Raw genomic sequence first — 13613 nt, 5'->3', positions numbered from 1 at the left:
TTCCTTCCTTCCTTCCTTCCTTCCTTTCTTTCTTTCTTTCTTTCTTTCTTTCTTTCTTTCTTTCTTTCTTTCTTTCTTTCTTTCTTTCTTTCTTTCTTATCTAATGTCTTTTTTACCTCCATTAACTTATTTTTCCACTTTACATCCCTATTGCAGCCCCCCTCACCCCCCCCCCACCATAGTTCCCTTCCACCACCACTGTTCTTATTTGTCCTTTGACAGGGTCTAGCATCACCCAGGAAACATGCCTTTAGACAAGCCCTTGAGGGGTTATTTAGATTAGGTCACTTGGTGTGCTAACTGTGGGTGGGATCCTGGACTAGATAGAACAGGGAAAGTGAGCTCATCCCTGGATTAATCATTCTCTGCTTCTTGAATCTCAAGTTCTTGCCAGGTGGCTTCCCTGCCCTGCTGGAGTATAGCTTTGATCTGTGAGCCATAATAAACCCCTTGTCTCTTAACTTACTTTTGTCAGCTTATTTTATCACAGCGACAGGACAAGAAATGAAGATGTGTTCTCATACGTGCACATTCCTCTCTATGTATCAGTTTGTTGAGAGAAAAAAGACAATTGAGAGGCTGATTTAAGGAACTGTTGCATGTGTTGGCAGGGGAGGACAAGTGAGAAATCCATGGGCAAGCTGGTGACTTGGGAATCCTGCTGCTTTCTTGCTGCTGAGGTCTTGAGCCAAAATTGCATAGGGAAGTAGGGCTAGTTAGGAAACTCGGGTGGGACTTCGATATGACAGTCTTAGGGAGAATTCCTTCTTTGGGCATAGCAAAATGGCTCAGGAGGAAAGTCACTTGTGGCCAAGTCTTAAGTTCAGTTCCTGGAATCCCGTGGTGAAATTAGGCAACCATTTTGGGCAAGCGTCCTCTGCCCCCCACACTCCTGCTGTGGCACCTCTGTGCCTACCACAAGATAAATAAATGCATTGAAAAAAGCCTTTGAAAAATTCAAACTTATGTAAATAAACTAAGCAAATTTCTATAAAGCCTTCAGCTGATTTAATGGAACCCACTTAACCTGATGGAAGGCAATCTGCCCTTCTCAAGGAATGCGTATATATATGTGTTAATCATGTCTAAACAATGCTTTTATCAGCATCCTTAGCCTGGCATTTGACCAAACATCAGGGAAGTCAAGCCAGACAATCGATACATAAATTTAGCCATCAGGTATGAGATACAGAACCTAAATCAAGTCTGCAGGCAGTGAGTCTTTTCACAGGATCAATTCAGATGTTGATCCAGCACCCCTGAACTATGATTTTTTTTCTCTCAGCTAAGCCTTGTCCTCTTAGAATCTGCTTGTCTTCATTGTGAAATCTCCCACGTTTCAACCTATGGACTGTTTTCTTTCTACTTGGGGTTTAGCTCAATGACTTTGCTTTCCTGGTTCTGAAATCTTTCCTTCGAAGCATTCTCACTAGCCATCGTAATTCCACAGGGTGGGCCATGAAGCAAACGGAGCAAGCTATAGGGAGAATGCTATAAGCTACAAAGCGAAGCGCTGAGAGCTATGAGACCCTAGACGTGGACTGAAGCGAAAATGTCCAGTGCTGTGCTGTTGTGGATAGCCCTGGGGCTAATTACATTTGATGTTAATGCCATTCTCCTGTGAGTGGTTGTGAACCAGGAATGAGTTGGCACTCAGGTGATTTCCTGTAAACCTGCTTCCCACCTAAAATTGTAAAACAAAGGAGAGCCAATGATTGGGCAGATAAAGGGAAGGTGGAGCAGAAGAGAGGGGGGAAGAGAAGAAACTATTGGAAGAGGGAGAGGACACAGAAGAGGAGGAGAAAAAAGAAAAGCAGAGCAGAAGCACATGGCCTGGAGAAACCGCAAGTTCTAAAGGGTCTCTTAAGCTGTGGAAGATGGTGGTGTAGTGGTAGATCTGCCCAGTCTAGGCGCATAGCATGTGTTCATATTAACTGGGTTGTGTTTTCATCTGCCGCTGGGGCAGATTCGGGTTAGAGAGATTTACCGCAACACTGTGCTGTTTTGGGAATTGCTGAGCTCCAGTGCCAAGGAAGGGGGATAGACGCCCATCACGCTAAGCAGTCCTGAGGAGGCAGCTTATTTTGTGGGAGCAAACAAGTCTTCATCATGGTGGAGTCTGAAGAAAAGATTCACTTGAAAATCAAGCATGTTAATTTATTTGAAAGCCATCACAGAGTAAACATGCTTTTAAAATGTAGGTTACTTGAACTCAATCTGGATCTTAATTGAATTATTCTCTCTCCTACATGATGCATGCACTCTATGTCTCCAACAAAACATAATTTATTTTGGAGTTGAAAATGCTTCTTGAGTGAGACAGATAATGTGTGATAATTAAGAGCTCAGATTTCAGGGGTCTGTCTGAATTGGAAGCCCGGACTGGTCCTGCCATATATTACAGATATGGCTTTGTATTCTCTTTTCAACGAAGTGTCTTCATTTCTAGTGTGTTCACAAAATAGCATCTTATATGGTGACTTCAAAGGATCAACAAATTACCTTAAGGGAAATATATCAGAGTCCTGGCCTGTTTGAAGTACTATTATTATTCTTCTTGTTGTCGCAGAACGGCAAGGAAAGGATATCAGCATGAAAGGGTTTGGAGGAGCAATGCCGTTGCCTCATGGCAACTGGGAAGCAGAAGTGAGGACCAAATATTGTTCCCAATAGATGTGTCTTTACTCACTAACTAACTCAGCTCCACCAGCAAAGGTTCCTACTAATGGCATAAAGTGCACTGACCTTTGTCAATAGTAGTCCCCTATCTAGATCAATACAATGCTCTTTGAAAGGTTCGATCTACTTATTGAGAGATGATTGGCTCATAAGGGTGCTGACCTAATTAATGGATTAGTTCACGGATAGGTTCATACTTGGATGACATCAGTAGGCAAACCTAGGAACTTTTGTGGCGTGGGGCTCAGTTGGGAAGCAGATCACCGTAGACATGTTGTTTGGGGACGATATTTGGTTCTCACTTCTGCTTCCCAATTGCTATGAGGGAACATCATTGCTCTTCCAAGTCCTTTCCCTTTGACATCCTTTCCTTGCCCTTCTTCAGGCCCGCGGCAATGGAGTCATCCTCATGCCATCTAAACCTACTGAGACTGTGAACCAAAATAAATGTTCCCCCCTTTTAAATGTTTTCTCTCAAGTACTTGGTCACAGTGATGGAAAGGGTAACACAGTGGCTAGAAGCATTTTGACTTTTGCACCAAATTATCCAACAGAATGTAGACCTTATCAATGACAGTCATTGGCAACAAGAAAACATGAAACACCCGAGTCTCTGGGGTTTATTCACTACTTAGCATTACAGAGAATAAAAGTAACCTATTCAAATTATTGAGAAGATCAGCTTAAGGAAATACAGTATCAACAGTGTGGATGCTTTTTTCCTGTATTACTGCTGACAATGCAAACCCACCTGGCTTCTCTATGCTTGTTTCTGTGTCTGAGATAAGCATTGACATTCAGATGCAGTGTAACAGCAAACCCTGCTTAGATAAAATACTTTTTGATATATTACTGAAATTATTATCCTTTAGATTAAATAAATGAGAAGATGTTCCCTTGTGACTTTTTGAAGGGGTGGCTCGTATGCATTTTAATAACATCTTTATTAAGAAATAATTCATAAAACCTAAAATCCACCTACTTAGAATGTATAAATCAATGGCTTTTAGGATTTCAAGAGGCATGTGCCATCATCACCACTAATTTCAGAACAATTCTGTCATCTTACAAAGAAATTTCCTGCTTGTTAGCAACCACTCCCCACTTTTCCTGCCTCAGCCCAGCCCTAGGACATTCTTATCTGCTGTCAGTCTTTATAGAATTGTCTATCCTGGACTTGTTATACAGATGTTATACATGGTCTTTTTGACTAAATTCTTTAACTTAATATTTATTATTACAAAGCTACCCTGTGTTGTAGCTCATATCAGTGTTATGGTCTTACTTTTGATAAATAGCAACTCACTGTATTATATTCCATTTTGTCTACATATCAGTTGGCAGAAATGAGCTTTTTCCATGCTTTGTCTATGAATAATATCATCATAATTACCAGTGTGCTTTTTATTCATGTACATACAGGTGTTCTCATTTTTCTTAGATACCAATGCAATTTTTAATTTAAAATATACTTACAACATTTCCCCCATATCTTGCCTCTAACCCGTACCTCTCACACTCCCTCTCAAATTAATGGAATTTTTTATTTTATTTTATTTTATTTTTTTGGTTTGTTTTTTCTAGATGTAATTTTCCTGTGTAACAGAGCCCTGGCTGTCCTGGAACTTGATTTGTAGACCAGGTTGGCTTTGAACTCACAGAGATCTGCTTGCATCTTTCTCTTGAGTGCTGGGATGAAAGAAGTGTGACATTATGCCTCATGATTCTTTAATTATCAGTGTGTCTCTGTGTGTATGTATGTGACTAAATATATAAGTGCAACCTACTAGATCTTTTAGTGTTGCTTCCGTGTACATATTTTAGGGCCGACCACTTGGTAATGTGATAACCATGTTGAAGGCCTCATCACTGTGGAAGACTAATTCTCCATCTCTCAGTGGTCATTAATTTCCTATAGCTCTTCATATAAGGATAGGGCGCCCATGAGATTTTACTCATCCATATTGGCCTCTCAACTGGTAGTATCATTCTTCAGACCTTATTTAGGAAGTCATATTGTTGACATTCCATGGCTATAGCTCCTCTGTCATATCTAGAAGACACATCACATCAGGATATCCCTGGTCCTTTGGCTCTTACAATTTCTTTTGCCCTTACTTATGCAATTTTTGCTGACCACTAGGTGTAGGGATTGTTTTGCAGATGTCTCAGCTCAGAGGGCTAAGACATCTCAGAGTCATTTTGTCTCTGTAGTTTGATCAGTTGTAGCTTCCTATAATGATCTCTCTTTGCAACGAAGAAACTTCTCTGACGAGAGGTGACAGATACTACCACACTTTATGAAACCAGAATGATTTCTAAGCGCATTCAAATACTTGTCCTCATCCCTGAAGCTCAGGCTGTCTAATAGCTCAGGCTATCTAATAGCTCAGGCTGTCTAATAGCTCAGGCTGTCTAATAGCTCAGGCTGTCTAATAGCTCAGGCTATCTAATAGCTCAGGCTGTCTAATAGCATGAACTGGTGTATTTGTATTAGTCTTGGACCTCACCTAACCCAAAGTTTCTTCCGAAGTTCTAATTTCCAAACAGCTTCAGGTTGGGGAGTAGGAGCTCAACATTAGATTTTTACAGAAGCATAGCTCATCTGACAGCAGCCATTATGCTCTGGGTCTTATTTCTAGGTGAAGTGGCTAAGACCACTGAGAGGAAGCCAGTGGAGTCTGGAGCTGATTCCCCATTAAACCCAGAGCAAGCAGGGGAGGGCAAGAAACGTCGGAAACCCACAACCAAAGCCAGTATCAGGAGCTGGCCCACATGTCAAACAGGAAAAGAAAGCAAAGAGATAATGAGCAAGTGGGTGTGAAAGCAATGTTCAGCAGGCAGAGCCTAAGGAGCTATGCTTGGTTGGGGTCAGGCATAGAGGCTGGGAAAGTACAGAGCATTCTAATATTTGAAGAAGAACATGACTAGAGGCTTCCAATGTGATCCAAGTTGTCAGGAAAGATATTAGATGAGAGGCCACTTTGCATGTGCACAAGAGCTAGAAAATTATGTTGTCTCTGAGGGTGCAGAGAGACCTGTGATGGTGGCTGAGACAATGGGGGTGGAGTCTTCATGTACTCTTTTCTGTGTTTCTGAAAATGCTGAGCAACTTCTTGTCTGATGATCTGTTAGAATTCTGCACCTTATTCAGAGGATCCTGGAGATTTTTGAGTTGGGAATTTTTTTTGTTTTTGTTTTTGTTTTTCGAGACAGGGTTTCTCTGTGTAGCCCTGGCTGTCCTGGAACTCACTCTGTAGACCAGGCTGGCCTCAAACTCAGAAATCTGCCTGCCTCTGCCTCCCGAGGGCTGGGATTAAAGGCGTGCGCCACCACGCCCGGCCTGAGTTGGGAAATTTTAAATTATGATTCTATTTTGTTGGTCTTATGGGTCTATTTAAGTAACTTCATTTCAATCTTAGTTGTGGATTTTCCAGTTTTAGTGGGATGTAAATTTTAATTTCTGGAGGTATCCTTATTCTTGATTTTAAGTTACAACACAGAGTATAAAAACGAAAACAGCATGAGACTTGTATCAGAAAAGACATTGATCAACAGAATAGAATTGATGACGCAGAAACATTGATCAGTAGAATAGAATTAATGACCCACATATAAACCTGTGCTCTTATAGCCACCTGATTTTCTTTTTTTCTTTCTCACGCTTTATTTTTTATTGGATATTTTATGTATTTACATTTCAATTGTTTTCCCCTTTCCCCATTTCCTCTCTGGAACCCCCCTTCTCCCATCCCCCAAGCCCTGCTTCTATGAGGGTGCTCCCCCTCCCACCCACTTACTCCTACCTTACCACCTGGGTATTCCCCTACACTGGGGAATAGCGCCTTCACAGAACCAAAGGCCTCTCTTCCCATTGATGCCCCACAAGGCCATCCTCTGCTACATATACAGCTGGAGCCATGGGTCCCTCCATGTGTACTCTTTGGTTGTTGGTTTAGTCTGTGGGAGCACTGGGGGTTTGGTTGGTTGATATTGTTGTTCTTCCTATGGTGTTGCAAACCACTTCAGTTCCTTCAATCCTTTCTCTAACTTCTCATTGGGGACCCCGTGCTAAGGTCAATGGTTGGCTGCAAGCTGTATTTGTCAGGCTCTGGCAGAACCTCTGCAGAGACAGCTTTATCAGGCTCCTGCCCGCAAGCACTTCTTGACATCCACAATAGTGTCTGGGTTTGTTTTGGTGTCTGTATATGGGATGGATCCCCAGGTAGGGCAGTCCATGGATGGACTTTCCTTCAGTCTCTGCTCCATACTTTCCTCCCTTATTTCCTTTAGACAGGAATCCTTCTCGGTTAAGAATTTGGAGATGAGTGAGTAGCCTCATCTCCCAAGTGGGGGCCTTGCCTAGCCTCTGGATATGGTCTCTACAGGTTCTCCTTCCCTTTGTTGGGCATTTCAGCTAATCTTATCCCTATTGGGTCCTGGGAACCTCTTGTTTCCCTGGCATCTGGGACTTGCTGGTGGCTACCCCCAATTCCCCATCCCCCATTGCTACACAACTCTGTTCAAATGCCTGACCCTCTGTATCTCATCTCTATCTCCTTTCATACTTGATCCTGAACCCCTTTTCCCTCTTCCCCCTCCTGTCTTCCTCCAAAGTCCCACCCACCCTCTACCTCCAATGAGTATTTTGTTCCCCTTTCTAAGAAGGACTGAATTTGGTCTTCCTTCTTGTGCTTCATATGGTCTGTGAATTGAATCTTGGGTATTCTGAGCTTCTGGTTTAAAATCCACTTATCAGTGAGTGTTTACCATGTGTGCTCTTTTGTGATTGGGTTACCTCACTCAGGATGCTATTTTCTAGTTTCATCCATTTGCCTAAGAATTTCATGAAGTCAATGTTTTTTTAATAGCTGAGTAGTACTCCATTATGTAAATGTACCGTATTTTCTGAATCCATTCCTCTGTTGAAGAACATCTGGATTGTTTCCAGCTTCTGGCCATTATAAATAAGACTTCTATGAACATAGTAGAGCATGCATCCTTATTACATGTTGGAACATCTTTTGGGTATAAGCCTAGTAGTAGTATAGCTGGGTCCTACATAGTACAGGTAGTACTATGTCCAATTTTCTGAGGAAGCACCAAACTGATTTCCAGAGTGGTTTTACCAGCTTGTGATCCCACCAGCAATGGAGGAGTGTTCCTTTTTCTTTACATCCTTGCCAGTATTTACTGTCACCTGAGATTGTGATCTTAGCCATTCTGACTGGTATGAGGCAGAATCTCAGGGTTGTTTTGATTTGCATTTACCTGGTGACTAAGAATGTTGAACATTTCTTTAGGTGCTTCTCAGCCATTCATGGTTTCTCAGTTGAGAATTTTTTATTTAGCTCTGTACTCTATTTGATAGGGTTATTTGGGTCTCTAGAGTCTAACTTCTTGAGTTCTTTTGATATATTGGATATTAACCCTCTATAGGATGTAGGATTAGTACAATTACACTTATACCTAAACCACTCAAAGACCTGCCTGATTTTCAAAAAGTTAAAAATATGCACTAAAGAAAATAATTTCTAGCTATGCACCCTTCTCTTTGAATGGTGCTAGTCAAGCTGCTAGATAGCAAAGAATGAAATTATTCCTTATCTCTAATCTTGAACAAAACTCAACTCCAAGTGGATGAAGTGCTTCAATGTATGGCATGACATTCCCAATCTGACTGGGAAGAAAGTAGGGTATATACTTGAGCTTATAGGCACAGGAAAGGGATTTCTGAACCGGACACAAGTAACCAAGCATCACTGGAGTGGATAGGCATCTTACATATCTAATGGAGGTTTAGTAGCTAGAATAACCAAAAACTCAGAAAACCAAAGATAAAGAAAACAATCTAATTTTAAAGATGGCACCTGGAACTAAACAGAAAGTTCTCAAAAGTCTAAATACAAATGGTTGAGAAGCATTTTTTAAAATGTTCAACTTCCTGAACCATCAGGCAAGTGTAAATTAAATCCACTCTGAGATTTTATCTGATCCTAATCAGAATGGCCAAGATTTGAATATATATATATATATATATATATATATATATATATATATATATATTCAAATCCATATATATATATGCTCACTGCTGGTAGGAGTACAAATTTCAGCAACCACTGTGGAAATCAGTGTGGAGGCTCCTCAAAAGGTGGAAATGCATCTATTGTACACTCGAGCGGTAGTACTCTTAAGCATATATCTTAAGGGCTCTGTTTTCCCACAGAGGTACTTGCCTTTCCGAGTTATTGCTGTTATATTCTCAATATCCAGAAAATGGAAACAGTCTAGATGGCCATCAACTGATGATTGGATGATGAAAATGTTGTACATTTACATGATGCAATAGGTTTCATCTGTTAAAAATGAAATCATAGCATTTTTAGGTAAATGGGTGGGACTGATATTGTACCCAGATCACAAAAACCCCAAAGAGACCACCAGGAACCACAACTCCCGTAGAAGCACACGAGAGTCTAGGTGTGCTATCAGACTGCTAGTATATTCTCTCTCCAGTTTCTTTTTGGCAGCACTCAGAGCTATGAGTTTTCCTCTTAGGACTGCTTTCATTGTGTCCCATAGGTTTGCGTATGTTGTGGCTTCATTTTCATTAAACTCTAAAAAGTCTTTAATTTCTTTCTTTATTTCTTCAGTTCCCACGTGATTGTTGGCTTTCTATTATTTATGCTCTTATTGAAGATTAGCCTCAGTCTGTGGTGATCTGATAGGATGCATGGGATAATTTCAATATTTTTGTATCTGTCAAGGCCTGTTTTGTGAACGATTATATGGTCAGTTTTGGAGGAGGTTCCATGAGGTGCTGAGAAGAAGGTATATCCTTTTGTTTTAGGATAAAATGTTCTGTAGATATCTGTTAAATCCATTTGTTTCATAACTTCTGTTAGTGTCCATGTGTCTCTGTTTAGTTTCTGTTTCCAGGATCTGTCCATTGGTGAGAGTGGGGTGTTCAAGTCTCCCACTATTATTGTGTGAGGTGCAATGTGTGCTTTGAGTTTTACTAAAGTTTCTTTAATGAATGTGGCTGCCCTTGCATTTGGAGCATAGATATTTATGATTGAGTGTTCATCTTGGTAGATTTTACCTTTGATGAGTATGAAGTGCCCCTCCTCATTTTTGATAAATTTGGGTTGGAAATCAATTTTACTTGATATTAGAATGGCTACTCCAGCTTGTTACTTTGGACCATTTGCTTGTAAAATTGTTTTCCAGCCTTTTACTCTGAGGTAGTGTCTGTCTCTGTCCCTGAGGTGGATTTCCTGTAAGCAGCAAAATGTAGGGTCCAGTTTGTGTAGCCAGTCTGATGGTCTATATCTTTTTATTGGCGAATTGAGTCCATTGATGTTAAGAGAAATCAAAGAAAGGTAATTTTTGGTTCCTGTCATTTTTGTTGTTAGAGTTGGGATTCTGTTCTTGTGGCTGTCTTCTTTTGGTTTTGCTGAGGGATTCCTTTCTTCCTTTTTCTAGGGTGTAGTTTCTTAGTGTTGGTGTTTTCCCTTTATTACCCTTTGAAGGGCTGGATTCATGGAAAGATATTGTGTGAATTTGCATTTTCTTTGATTGTTGTGTCCATGTTCCCTATGGAATCTTCTGAACCTGAGATTCTCCCTTTCATTTCTTGTATTCTGTTGCTGATGCTCACATCTATGGTTCCTGATTTCTTTCCTAGGGTTTCTATCTCCACAGTTGTCTCCCTTTGGATTTTCTTTATTGTTTCTACTTCCATTTTCAGATCCTTAATGGTTTTGTTCAATTCCATCCCCTGTTTGGTTGTGTTTTCCTGTGATTCTTTAAGGGATTTTTGTGTTTCTTCTAGCTGTTTCGCAGTGTTATCCTGTAGTTCTTTAAGGACTTCTTCCTGTTTAGCAGTGGTCTCCTGTAATTCCTTGAGGGATTTTTGTGCTTCCTCTTTAAGGGCTTCTACTTGTTTAGCATTGTTCTCCTGTATTTCTTTGAGTGAGTTATTAATGTACTTCTTCAAATCTTCTACCATGAGATATGATTTTAAATCCACCTCTTGCTTTTCGGGTATGTTGGGGTATCCAGGACACACTGTGGTGGGCATACTGGGTTCTGATGGTGCCCAGTCTTCTTGGTTTTGGTTAGTAAGCTTCTGACGTTTGCCTTTCGCCATCTGGAAATCTCTGGTGTTAATCTCTGGCTGGAGTTTGTTCCTCCTGTGATTCTGTTAGCCCCTGTCAGCATTCTTGGGAACCCAACTCTTCTCTGTGTCCCTGTGGTCAGAGCACTCTCTGCAGGCAAGCTCTCCTCTTGCAAGGCAGGTGTCCAGAAGTCTGGAGCTCTGATCATCCTCCTGAGTCCTGGGGTGAGAGCCCTCCCTGTAGGCCGACTCTCCCTGCGTGATCCAGAGGATCCGTGATCTCAAGGACCTGTGGTGTGGAGAGTCCTCTGGAGTGCTCAGCTGTCTCTGATGGGGTTCATTAGAGAGATGGCAGGGGTAGCCACGACTGGACTGGAACCCAGCCTCTGGGCCGGCAGTGTTCCTTTGTCCCTCTTCCTGCTGGCACAAGCCCCTACTGGATTCTCTGGAATTGATTGTGTTCCACTCACCTGTGATCCCGAAGACCGTGATTCCAAGGACCATGATTCCTGAGGATCTGTGGTATGGAGAGTCCCCCAGAGCGCTCAGCTGCCTCTGCTGGGATTCAGAAGAGAGATAGCAGGAGTGGCCCCAACTGGACCAGAACCCTGCCTCTGGGCAGGTAGTGTTCTTTGTCCCTGTTCCTGCTGGCACAAGCCCCTGATTGATTCTCTGGAGTTGATTGTGCTCCACTCACCATGATCCCGAGGATCTGTGGTGTGGAGAGTCCCCCGGAGCGCTCAGCTGCCTCTGCTGGGGTTTAGAAGAGAGATGATGGTAGTGGCCCCGACCGGACCGGAACCCTGCCTCTGGGCGGGCAGTGTTCCTTTGTCCCTGTTCCTGCTGGCACATGCCCCTGCTGGATTCTCTGGAGTTGATTGTATTCCACTCAGCTCACTCTGTTTTTACTGGCTAGCTGCAGCTGCTGTGTCTATTTTGCAACTGTCAGGGACATTTTATCATTTGTCTCAGACCTCAAGGGTGGAGGCCATGCCTCTTTAAGGGTAAGCTTACTTAGAATGTAGTCTTAAAAAACAAAATGGAACTTATTCTGCTACCTCAGTCCCTTCATTCTCCCTTCTACTACTTTGGAGGCCAATCTTGGGCTCCTTGAGGTCCTGATTGTTCCTGCTAATTTGTTGATAGTAAGACCTCAATACCATCATTGACCAGAAGGGACCCAGTGATCCCCTCTGAGCAATAGCCAGTCTTGGGATTTTCAATCACCCAAATTAAATCAAAAGGCTGGTGGGAAATTGATTTTACAGAGGTCAAGCTGGGAAGGTATGGCTATAAGAATCTGCCAGTATTTGTGAACACTTTCTCTACATGGACAGCAAAGTTCCCAACCAAGGCTGAGACAGAAAAAGTATTGATGGAGGATATTTTACCCAGGTATGGATTTCCTCATATGATAGGGTCAAAAATTCACTGAGGCAGATTGGGAATTACACTGTGCATACTAACCCCAAAGTTCAGGACACGTAGAAAGAATGACTAGAACATTAAAAGAGACCTCAACCAAAAAGCCTTAAAGACTGGTTGGGACTGTGTGATGCTCCTTCCCTTTGCTCTATATCGGATAAGGACTAAGCCTTCTTTGAAATTATGTAAGTGTTAGAGATGGTAGATAGTTTCAGGGGAACAGTGTTTTCTGCTCAATAGAGCAGTAGCACATATGAATTCAGTGATTCTGAGAGTATACAGATGACCTATGGAAGGTCAAAGCAGACTAAAATCACTGTATAGAATGGGGGATTTGGGCATGAAGTCTCACCACCAGCTGAGGAGCCATTAGCATTTCGTGACTGCTGGGAAAGGGGGAGTCAGTCTTCTTTGATTGCATGACCTCTGCTAAGTCAACCACACTTCAGGGCATCTCTGATTTCAGGAGTAGTTGAGTAAAACAAATTGGACTTGATAAGTTTTTGAAAAAGACGAAAATTCGAAGTTGGGTGTATAGGAAGGTGAGGGTGGATTTCGGATGAGTTGGAAGGGTAGTTTGATAAAAATATATGTAATTTTGGAAGAAATAATACGTATATTATTGTGACAGTTTGGATATGCTTGGCCCAGGGAGTGGCACCATTAGGAGGTGTGGTCTTGTTGCCTCCAAATGTGTCACCGTGGACATGAGCTTTAAGACCCTTTTCCTAACTGCCCGGAAGCCAGTACTCTGCTAGCAGCCTTCAGATGAAGATGTAGAACTCTCAGCTCTGCCTGCACCATGCCTGCTGGGATGCTGCCTTGCTTCCACCTTAATGATAAGAGACTGAACCTCTGAACCTATAAGCCAGCCCCAATTAAATGTTGTCCTTTCTAAGACCTGCCTTGGTCATGATGTCTATTCACAGCAGTAAAACCATAACTAAGATAATTATTAATGTTATAAATACAACAAAGGAAGATAATATCTTTTAAATTTTCAAAGGGATTGACCACTTGGTACTGAAGAACCAATTCAGGTGTTTATCTCCCAGGGAAGACCCGTTTCCCCTTTCTCAGCAATCATCAGTTGCCTATAGATTGTCAGATAGTAGTGAGGTCATGTGACATTTCCCTCCTCTTTGGTCGGTAGGTACTATGATGGCTAAAATTATGTACATTGGAGCAACACCAAATGAACACAGCAATTTGTATCTTTGTATTTTTTTCATTCATTTTAAGGGCCATGAATTTGAGAGAGAGGGAGCAGCGTAGGACAGAAGTGGTTAGTGGGAGGAGAAAGGGGGAAATGGGTGAAAGATGTAAATTTAATATGAATAATACAATATAAAATAAATTAAAGATATTTCGGAAAAATCTTACACAT

Source organism: Mus pahari, chromosome 22, assembly GCF_900095145.1.
Source record: "Mus pahari chromosome 22, PAHARI_EIJ_v1.1, whole genome shotgun sequence".
In the NCBI taxonomy this organism is placed as follows: domain Eukaryota; kingdom Metazoa; phylum Chordata; class Mammalia; order Rodentia; family Muridae; genus Mus; species Mus pahari.
The sequence above is the reverse complement of the archived record's forward strand: the minus strand, read 5'-3'. Positions refer to the sequence as shown.